The 9,799-nt window shown below is 46.4% G+C and overlaps 1 protein-coding gene across 3 annotated transcripts in view; it reads right to left on the reverse strand.

Annotated features, from left to right (window-relative positions):
- The window catches only part of tfr1a (transferrin receptor 1a), a 58,127-nt gene extending 50,531 nt beyond the window's left edge, over window positions 1-7,596 (reverse strand). The window contains exon 1 of one of the 3 annotated variants that reach the window (XM_038817249.1): window positions 7,492-7,596. The gene's annotated coding sequence lies outside the window, so the exon portion shown is untranslated. Of the gene's footprint in view, window positions 1-1,778; window positions 1,844-7,365 lie in introns of those variants that run through there. The other 2 variants (XM_038817246.1, XM_038817247.1) reach the window with 2 other exon arrangements.
- Between the last annotated feature and the right edge of the window lie 2,203 nt (window positions 7,597-9,799).

Genomic DNA, 9,799 nt, shown 5'->3' on the forward strand with positions numbered 1-9,799 from the left:
CTTGCTTCCATGAACTTTCATATTAAAAAATTATGGAAATTAAATGGACAAGGGCAAGTTTAATGCACAGGTTTCATTCGTGGACCAGTTACAGGAGTTTCAAGACTAATTGATTAGTTTGAATTGCAGTGAACAATTTCAGCACATGTACAGTAAAGTTGTATGCATTAGAGAAACATCAACCGTATGAATGTTCAGTTAACCTAGTGCTGCTGGCTGAAGGAAGGACATTGACCAGAATAACAGAACCCTTTTCTCTTTAAAAAGTGCCACAGGATCGTTAACATTCACCCAAGATACATAAATGGTCATTCACCCAAGATACATAAACGGACATGTCTGATTTCAGTTCAACATCTAATTTAAAAGATGGCACCTCCAACAGGATAGCATAGATTAGAAACTAGAGTGCTGCAGGGCTCGAGTTCTCTGGTTCATCAGTAGCATGTTTCTCAGACACGCACGCTGTTTGCTGACGGCGGGATTCTATCTTGCTCTGGCTGGTCAATGGTATTTCTCCCATTGTAACAGCTGGGATACAGATCCTTAGAAAATAGGCGACAGTTTTAGTTACAGGATCTGGATCGGCACAGGCTTGGAGGGCCGAAGGGCCTGTGCTGTAATTTTTCTTTGTTCTTTGTAATCACCCCACGCCGCCGCAAGAAAAGTGAATCGCAATGACCAGATAATTTCAGCCAATATTTACCTCAGGGAAGGTGAACACTTCCAACTGAACCAAGCTAACAGTTTGGAACATTTAAAATGCAATACTTGGGTAGCAGTGGTTAGCACTGCTGCCTCACGCTCCAGGGATTCTGGTGCATTCGCAGTCCCCAGGTCGCTGTCCATGTGAAGTCTGCACATTCTCCCGGTGTCCGCATGGGTCTCACCCTCACAACCCAAAAAGATGCACAGGATAGGCTGATTGGCCACGCTAATTGCCCCTTAATTGGGGAAAAAAGAATTGGGTATGCTACGAAATAAAAATAAAATTCAATACTTGCACCAACATGTTTTAAGGCTGAGTTTTGAGTCAAACTGGACAACCCGAAGTTGGAAACACCGAATGCAAGTAGGTGCATCATCGACATATATACAGAGCCCCAAATCTTAAGATCAAAGACTAAAACTGTGCTTATCGCCATTTTGAGAAAATCTACCAATCCCATTCCTCTCGGGGAGTATATCTGCTCAGTTGTCCGCATCTCTCTCCCTCTGAGACACCCTGTCTTTCTTGTCTGAAACGTTGGGGAGGTCTCCACTCACGTGAGAACAAAAGTTTTCTTATTGGGGGTTGGGGAATGAATGGAGCCTTCATACATTGAATCATTTGACCACCCAAACAAATTCCACAATCCCCACTCAAAGAAATTGAGATACTTTTCACGCCGCCGATGTAAAACCCAACTGAAAAGACATACACGTTACTTAAATCGATTTCAGTGGTTGCCAAAGGTTAATTGAAACTAATGTTAAACTTGAATGCCTAAGAACTCACTGTGGCCCAGACAATGATCTGCCCACGTCCTCGGGCTGGTCAGAGAAGAAATACACGGGACCATGTTGAGGGGCATTCAAACAATTGAAGACCATCGCCCGAGGTCCCTATCCACGATCGGGCTTTCAAGTGGACGTTTTCAACAAGAGACCACGTGTTTAATTAATTCACTTCACAGAAATACCCCCTCCGCCCACCTTATCGCAACAATTCAATAAGTCAAAACAACTTTTGACTTCTCTTCTCTTCGCGTCTTTGCATTCACCAGAATGTCACTTACCCGGTTAAAAATATAACTGAGGACAAGAAGGCGCTGCTGCTTCTTTGCGCGCGGGCGGATCACGACCGGAACTGTGACCCGGGAAGCAATTCAATCACACCCACTCCCCACCACGCACCATGCCTGAAATCTTTAATTATATAGTAGGTGGGGGTGCACTTCAGATGGAGGCAACTAAAGAGTCTGAAGACGCGAGTGAATGTGTAGCCTCGATATGTCCTGAATGTGATTCTTTTCATATTGAAATGGAGTAAGAGTGTGTACTTCAAAAACAGTTTTTACCATTCAAAATAGTAACTTAAATATTACGTGGCTTTAGCGACGATTCTGCGTTCCAGTACGGTAGCATTACAGTATTACACCAGGAAGTCCTTCCGCTCATCCTTCTGCTTAACCGCGCAAGCTAGAGCAAGAAAGTTCCGAAAGACGGATGAAACGCATTTAGATTTAAAATTAATGCGCGGGGTGTTAATGGTAATTTTGCAGCAGGTTTAAAAGGTTGACTGAAAGAAAATAATGAAGTTACTGGTTAATGATGTTTTGCACACTGGAGCAATGTAAGCATTGATGTTCCCATGGATTAATACTGAGACAATGGCTCACTGAGGATTGTTGGATATAGTCTTGGGCAGAGAATTGGCAGATGGCATTTATTCCGGACAAGTGTGAGTTAATGCACTTTTGGAAGGTCCAATGCATGTAGGGATTACGCAATAAATGGTAGAACTTTTACAAGCACTGACAGGCAGAGAGATCTGGGCATGCATATCCACCGATCACTGAAAGTGGCAACGCATGTAGATAAGGTGGTCAAGAAGGCATATAGTATGTTGGCCTTCATCGGTCAGGGGATTGAATATATAAAAAGGGCAAGTCATGTTGCAGCTGTACAGGACCTTAGTTAGGCCTCATTTGAACTATTGTGTACAATTCTGGTCGCCACACTATCAGAAGGAGGTGGATACTTTGGAGAGGGTACAAAAGCGGTTTACTGGGATGTTGTCTGATATGGAGGGCATGAAATAGGTATGAAATGAAAATCGCTTATTGTCACAAGTAGGCTTCAAAATGAAGTTACTGTGAAAAGCCTCGTCGCCACATTCCAGCGTCTGCTCGGGGAGGCTGGTACGGGAATTGAACTGTGCTGCTGGCCTGCCTCGGTCTGCTTTCAAAGCCAGTGATTTAGCCCTGTGCTAAACCAGCCCCTGGAGAGGTTAACATAAACTCTACAAATAAATGAGGTTAGATAAACTCGGTCTGTTCTCACTGGAACGACGGAGGTTGAGAGGCGACCTGATAGAGGTCTACAAGATTGTGAGTGACATGGACCGAGTGGATACTCAGATGCTCTTTCCTAGGGTAGGGGAGTCAAGTACTAGGGGACAAGTGCGTGGGGAAAAGTTTAGAACAGATTGTGCGAGGCAAGTTTTTTTATACAGAGGGTGGTAAATATTTGGAACCTGCTGCCTGGGGAGATGGTGGGAACAGGTACGACAGTGGTATTTAAAGGACATCTAGACAAATATCTTAATAGGATGGGAATGACTCTAAGTACAGGCGGTTTTAGTTTAGGCAGGTACCATGGTCGGCACAGGCTTGGAGGACCGAAGGAATTGTTCCTGAGCTGAATTATTCTTTGTACCAAATGTAATATAAAAGTGTGTACACCTTTTCCAAATTCCGATTTGACATTTGTGTCAGACCAAGTGGCAGGCAATGACCATCTCTAATGAGATAACCTAACCAGCTCCTCTTGATATTCATTGCCATTAGCATCACTGAATCCCACAGTATCAACATTCTGTGGGTTACCACTGACCACAAATGAGCTGGACCAGCCATCTAAATGCTTTGGCTCCAATAGCAGGGCCAGAGGCTAGGATTCTTCAGTCAACAACTCACTTCTGGACTCTGCAAAGCCTGTCCACTAAGTACACAGGACAAGCCAAAGCACAATTGCCTGAATTTTTTTCTTTTTTTTAATATAAATTTAGAGTACCTGATTCTTTCTCCCAATTAAGGGGCAATTTAGCATGGCCAATTCATCTACCCTGTACATCTTTTTGGGTTGTGGGGGTGAGACCCACGCAGTCACGGGGAGAATGTGCAAACTTCACACCGACAATGACCTGGGGCCGGGATCATACCCGGGCCCTCAGTGCCGTGAGGCAGCAGTGCTAACCACTGTGGCACAGTGTCACCCAACAATTGCCTGTTTTTAAAAAAAATATTTTAGTCTCCTTTTTCACAATTTCATCCAAATTTACACCCATCAACAAACAATCACCAGTAACAAATACAATGTCAATCCCTTGGCCAACAATCCCTTCCTCCCACCAACCCCCAACATTTTAAATACAAACATCAAAGAAAAGGAATAGGAATCCACCATCAACCCATACATAGTCACCACCAACGTACATAGTCCACACCTTCCCCCCCCCCCCCCCCCCCCATCAGCGAAGCGAAGGATAAAATATCTGCCTCCGCACCCGCTTCCAATCCCGGCTGATCCGATACCTCAAATATGGTCTCCAGAAGACCCAGCCCAAGCTTCACATGTACCACCTTCGGAATTACCCTGAAGACCTCCCTCCAATACCCCTCCAGCTTTGAACAGGACAAAAACAACGGAACGTGGTTAACCAGCCCACATCCCATAATAAACAAATTAATAACGGGAATAGAAACTTCCTTTATAAATTTTCTATGTGGTATTTATACTCTCATGACAACAGAGGTACTACCCACGCCAAGATAATAATAAAAATAAACTTTATTAGTGTCACAAGTAGGCTTACAGTGACACTGCAATGAAGTTATTGTGAAAATCCTCAAGAGCCAGCGCTATGTTGCCTAATTGGGTACGCTGTGGGAGAATTCAGAGTGTGTGATTCTCCATTTCTGAGACGAAGTGTTGACGGCAACACAGAATCCATGGACTTTTACGACAGAAAACTGGCGCCATGCCTTGATCTATTCCACGACTGTTGAGTGGCTAGCACCAGTGCCGTGTGGAACACAATCGAGTCCAATGAAAAATGGTGCGGGATTCGTGGGGTCCATGATCAACACTCGGAAGGCTGACAAGCTAATGGCACTTGTGCTGGAATGCGCCCATACAGCTGAAGGGTTGGCTGGGGCCAGAGGGCACCCGGGCGGACACCTATACAAGCCATGGCACTAGGTTCAATGTGGGCTGTTAGCGGTGTGCACAGCTGCATGGCAGCCTTGCCGGCTGCAGCAATGGTGTTCCATGCCTGTCCACCCCAATCCCACCTCCTGGATATACCCCACTGGCAGACACCCCATCGGCCAGCGGCACAACTGTCAGCAAACATGCCGATGCTGGGCACCTTCCGTACCCCCTATCTCCCTCAGCAGCCACCACCCTGATTTCATAATTTTTAAAAGCTCAAGTGAACTACGCCGTCGGAGGCAGAGAATCGCAGAGGCCCCGGAGAATACCGGATCAGGTGCGCCCAATGATATGCGTACGGTGTCTACTACACGTGCTTTCTAGAATGCATTGAAGCTGCTGTGGAGGTGCTGGAGCATTTCGATTTGGCGTCCTCCGGAACCGATCCTCCACCCAATTGCCTTTCCTGATTTTGCTGTCGGCTAACGGAGAATCCCACCCAGAATGTCCAATTCATCTAACAAACATGTCTTTTTGGACTTGTGGGAGGAAACCAGAGAAACCTACTCATACACGGGGAGAACGTGCAAACTCCGCACAGACAGTGACCCAAGCCTCGAATTGAACCCTGGCTCTGTGAAACAACAGTGTTAACCACTGTGCCATCTGAGAGTGTAAGTGATGACATTTTGCAGAGGTTCTTTCCATTGTAAACATGGGTATATGAATTTGTGATCGGTATATGAAATCAACAGAATGAATGACCACTTATGAATAAGACAGGACTATTCCCCACTCGACTCCTACTTTACTCTAGAACTGGTTGATTTTGACTCCTAACATGCAATGCCAGAGGAAATCTATTTGTATACAATATCTGGACGTGAGTTCAGTATCAAGACAATACAGATTCAGTATCAATTTACAAATTACAAAATAGGGACTGCAGGTGACGGATGAGATCACTTAAGATTTCATTTTAGTTGATTTGACACATAGATGGCAAACTAAATTGACAAACTTGGTGACATATTTTGGGAGACAACATATATATTAAATGGTAGACTTTAAAAGATTAGAGGAGCAAAAAATTTAGAGGTTCAGATTAGCAGATCTTAAAGTGGAAGGCAAATTGATAAAACAGTTGAAAAATCTACAAAATCATGGGCTGCATAACTGGAGTAGCAAAGCAGAGGTAGTGATAATACACTATATAGCAGCTACAGCCTAATCATAATGCCCAGCTTTGGACACCTTATTTGAAAGGACGTCAAGGTCATAAGAGAGCACAGTAGAAATTCACTACAATTAGAACAGAATTAACATATTTAGCTGTAACAAAACACTAGACAAAGCATGCTTTATTTTAAATTCTGTATTTTAAAGCTATGTGCACATTATTGTACAGGCATTAAAATTTAAATTTTGTTTAGTCCAATGAAAATGCTCACAGTTTCTCTAAACATCATCTTTTTCTTTAAGGTCAAGTCTACTTAATTGCAGCTCGCCTGTGACAAAAAAAATCCTGCTGATTCAAATCTCACTCAAGAGACTTCCGCACATTAACTACTTAGACCATGATGCAGTCGTTCAGAGGAGATGTTAAGCCAGGGCCTTCTCATATGGGTTGTAAAAGAGCCTATTTCAAGGTGCTTTCTAAAGGGCATGTCCTGGCCATCATATTTTCTTTAACCACTTTGCAAAGCAGGTGCTTTCTAGTTATTTATAGCATGGTTGTTTGAGGAACCTGCTACTTACTACATTGCTCAACACTTCAAAAAATTAATACATGGCTTTTGCAGCCTTAGGACATCCTATAGTTGTGCAAATTGGAAACACATTCTTTCACATGACCAGAACATTTATGTTTATATTCTTGTTCGAATTAAGTTCCTTGTTCTAATGGATTTGCAGAGAGAATCAACAATTATAATGTGGAGAAATCAATTATAAAATTCCAATTACATAAGAACAATCAAGTCTCCCAAATGTTACTTTAATAAAAGGTTGGGGGGGGGGGGGGGGGGGGGGTAAATTGAACAATTTATGTCCAAATTTGAAGTAATGTTCTCTTTCCTTCAACCATAACGCAAGCAATTTAGATGCATGTGAAATTTCGAGCCAATTTTCTTAAGTTTTAACAGTGGAGGGTGAAAACCGTGTGCTGGAAAAAGGGACCCATCTCACGATTTCTGAACAACCGATCTGACCAAGCAGCTTACACGGTCCTTCCCCACATTGTCTTCACCCAACGCTGTGCAACTAACTCACTGTCAGCCTCATTAAAAACAGAAGAATTTATTCTATCGTAATTCTATCAGACTTAGCTGGATCAAGTGACCGGGGGGGGGGGGGGGGGGGGGTTTGTCTCAGGCAACAGAATTATGGGGTGAATTTTGATCGACTTGAGGGTAAAGTCATTCCAGCGCGACCCTCATTCCCACTGACCTTCCCTCCTGCCCTTAATATGCTTGAGGCAGGTTAACGAGGGCCCGAGAGGAACAGCGTCGAGCCGGACCCCACCCAGGGAGTCGGCGACAGTGCCGTGCCCACAGCGACCTCCATGCTCCTTACCTCAGTGCCGCCGATCTTCCTCACTGAGGCAGCAAGCGAGCAACCATCCGTCCTTCAGCGGCTCGCAGCACCACACCTCACTTCCGGACAGGCAGCCAATCCGGACCGTCCGGGGATGGTGGGCGTCGCTGATGGGTCAACCTCACTTCCGGACAGGCAGCCAATCCGGACCGTCTGGGAATGGTGGGCGTCGCTGGTGGGCGGCCTCCCGGAGAGCGGTTCAGAGTCAATCACTTCGCCCTGGCTCTCGAGTCAACGTGTTGGCCCACCCAGGGTAAAAGCGACACATTTCCTCCTCCTCCTCCACCACCCCCATCTCCAAAGGACACCATTGAACCAGATTCTCCTTTTTATTAACGACAGTCGATAATGGTTCCAAGGTCATCATTAAAGTTTTTTCATTTACTTCAAGCTTCACCCTCTGCTGCAGAGGGATTCGAGCATTAATTACCCTGGGTCTCTGGACTAGTAGTCCAGCGATGATGCCACTGCCTTCCTTATTGGCGCTGTTGCCTCACAGCGCCAGGGACGCGGGTTCGATTCCCCGCTGGGTCACTTGGGTGCTCCAGTTTCCTCCCGCAAGTCTCAAAAGACGTGCTTGTTAGGTGAATTGGACATTTTGAATTCTCCCTCAGTGAACAGGCGCCGGAGTGTGACGACTAGGGCATTTTCACAGTAACTTCACTGCAGTGTTAATATAAGCCTACTTGTGACAATAGTAAAGATTATTTTGATAAATTCAAATCGGTTTCCAGCAACAAATTCAGGTCCAGATACTCATCTAAATCCCGATGGTCAAATCCAGGTACTGATTCTCATAGAATCATAGAATTTACAGTGCAGAAGGAGGCCGTTCGGCCCATTCAAGTCTGCACCAGCCTTTGGAAAGAGCATCCTAGCTAAGCCCACGCCTCCACCCTATCCTTGTAATCCAGTAATCCCACCCAACCTTGAGGGGCAATTTAGCATAGCCAATTCACCTAATCTGCACATCTTTGGACTGTGGGAGGAAACCAGAGCATCCAGAGGAAACCCACGCAGACACGGGGAGAAAGTGCAAACTCCACACAAACAGTCACCCAAGGCTGGAATTGAACCCAGGACCATAGAACTATGAGGCAGCAGTGCTAACCGCTGTGCCACGAGATCCAAATCCTGATCTAGATCCTGATCCAAATTTAGATACCGATCCAAATCCCAGTTGCCTGTTGATAGAATTCACATGACCAGGTACCCTCCTCCTCTACCCCCTGTTCGGGTTGTGATCCAAGTACTAAGGGCGAAATTCTCCCAAAACGGGAGAAATCGTCAAACTGCCGTAAAACCCGGGCGGGTTTTACGGCATCGCGCCCCTTCCCGACGGGGGACCGATTCTGGTCCCCCGTCGGGGCTAGCAGCCCGACGTCGGAGGCCCCGACAAGTCGGGCTTAACGAAAATCGTTAAGCCCGCTTGTCGGACTTAGCGCCGGCTGACGCGTCATATGACGTCAGCCGCGCATGCGCAGGTGAGAAGACTCCACCCGCGCATGCGCGGATGACGTCATCGCGTTTTTGCGCGAAACCCGCGCATGCGCGGTCCGGGTTGCCCCTCAGCCGCCCCGCGTATTGATACTGCGGGGCGGCGGAAGGACAAATAGTGCGCGGGCATCGGGCCCGCTGCCCGCGATCGGTGGGCACCGATCGCGGGCCCATGGCACCCTTGGCACGGCCGTGGTACTGCCGTGCCAATCGGTGCCATGGTTATTTTTTTCCAGGTGGTCACGACGTTTTTACGAATGGCAGGACCAGGTGTGTTTGCCGTTCGTAAAAAGGTCGTAAAGGGCTGGGACTTCGGCCCTTCTAACAGCTGTGAATCGCTGCCGGCCGTAAAAAAACGGCGGCAGCGATTCGTGTCGGGATTTCGGCGGGGGGGGGGGGAGAATAGCGGGAGGGCGTCAAAAAAGTCGGGAAGGCCCTCCCGCTATTCTCCCACCCGTCGTGGGGGGGGGAGAATTTCGCCCTATCTTTCTCCCCCAAACAGAGCTTACATGGCTCAGGCCCTCCTCCCCCTGCTAGACCTTACCTTTTTTTAAATTACTTTATCAGAGTTACAAAGCCAGAGGTTAGAGGGTGGACAGGGGCAACCCTTAATCCAGGTCCTTGTCTGCTCCAAAAAACAATTCAATTTGGATGCAATTTGAATGCAATTCATGGTCCACACACAAGAGAGACATACCAGATCCAGGCATTACACCTGACCTCCCATTCATCTTAGCCAAAAGACCAAGAAGCAATTTGCTAGACCTTACCTAGTCTGGGCCTCCTACCT

Source organism: Scyliorhinus canicula, chromosome 13 (genome assembly GCF_902713615.1).
Source record: "Scyliorhinus canicula chromosome 13, sScyCan1.1, whole genome shotgun sequence".
In the NCBI taxonomy this organism is placed as follows: Eukaryota; Metazoa; Chordata; class Chondrichthyes; order Carcharhiniformes; family Scyliorhinidae; genus Scyliorhinus; species Scyliorhinus canicula.